This window comes from Trichechus manatus, unplaced genomic scaffold (assembly GCF_000243295.1).
Source record: "Trichechus manatus latirostris isolate Lorelei unplaced genomic scaffold, TriManLat1.0 scaffold00064, whole genome shotgun sequence".
NCBI lineage: Eukaryota > Metazoa > Chordata > Mammalia > Sirenia > Trichechidae > Trichechus > Trichechus manatus.
In genome coordinates this window covers 7,371,989-7,373,202 of record NW_004444000.1, presented here as the reverse complement: position 1 = coordinate 7,373,202, position 1,214 = coordinate 7,371,989, and the positions used below count along the sequence as shown (strand labels likewise).

Sequence of the window (1,214 nt, the reverse complement as noted above, 5' to 3'; positions counted from 1 at the left end):
GCCCGCAGCACCCCGAGCGCCCGCCCAACTGCCGCGGCAGAGCGCGCAGGGCGCCCAACGGCGGTCCCGGCCCAACCAATGCGGGCAGGGGAGGAGAGGTGCGCGCGGCCGGGGGAGCGAGCGAACCGCTCGGTGGTCGCAGGAGGAGGCTGGGTATGGGGAAGGCAGGAGCGAGGAGGCGCCGAAGCCATTGCTGAACGCAGCGCCAGGACGGGTTCCGCTAGGGGTTTGTGCCCCTTTCCCCTTGGAAGGCGCAGATGGTTTGACCCCCCACCCCGAGTGAAGTGCCTTGTCCCAGCTCCGGCTGGACTGTACCATCGGGCGGTGCCGCCGGGATTTCTCTCCCCCACCACCACCATCAATTCCCCCCCACCCGGGTCCGCGGTCGGTTGGCCCCGGCCGGGCTCAGAAACGCGGAAAGAGCTGGCCGCCATTTTGGGTGGGACTAAGCAAAGACGAAACACCCTCCCAGTCGATGGGGTACTCTGGACCCTGGCTTATTCTGTTCCCTTAATCCTTTAGGTACTTACACGACGTTGGGTGAGGGGAGCTGGAAGATCAGCGGGTCCCCGGTCCTCTCTCCCTAGGGGTGATGGAAATCAAACCCCCCCCCGCCACCTCCAGGTGGTTCTTCCCGCCGCAGAGTGGGAGCAGCATAGAAGGCGGGGATTTATTAGCATAATCTGCCTGGCAACCAGACCTAGACGTTATATTATTGGTTGACCTCTGTAATCCCCGTGCCATGCCTAGAGACTAGTAACGCTAGTGCGAAATGACAGGCCTAGATTTAAGCGTCATGACGAAGATCCTGAGACGCTTATTCTGTCGGCAGACAAGCCAAAAGGAGATTCATATAATAGCCCAATGACAGAAGGCCTCTTTATTTCGTTCGCTGTTTATTTAAGGCCCAATCAAAGAACGGGTCTCAGACGGCGCCCGCCTGCGTTTGTGCTCTAAGCCAATCAGAAAGCGCGGCTCTTCGGACTCAGGGTCGGGCCCCTCTGAGAGACGGTAAATCTTCTCCCTGCGTCTGAGAGCCCGAAGGTGGCGAGGATGGGATCCTGGTTGGGGGGTCAGACCCAGCCTTTCAGGAAGCTGTGAAGTGGGTGAGGTTCTCCCGAGCGGCCCAGCACTTGGGTGGCAGGCACAGGGAACGAGGCGGGACGGGCGCGATCCCATCGACCTGCACAGACTTGGTGCGTCCTGCGCCCCCG

At 61.4% G+C, this 1,214-nt stretch overlaps 1 protein-coding gene across 1 annotated transcript in view; it reads right to left on the bottom strand.

Annotated features, from left to right (window-relative positions):
• Positions 1 to 722, bottom strand: part of PRDM10 (PR/SET domain 10) — a 114,838-nt gene extending 114,116 nt beyond the window's left edge. Inside the window, exon 1 of the mRNA XM_004379326.2 lies at positions 531 to 722. The gene's annotated coding sequence lies outside the window, so the exon portion shown is untranslated. The remainder of the gene's footprint in view (positions 1 to 530) is intronic.
• Between the last annotated feature and the right edge of the window lie 492 nt (positions 723 to 1,214).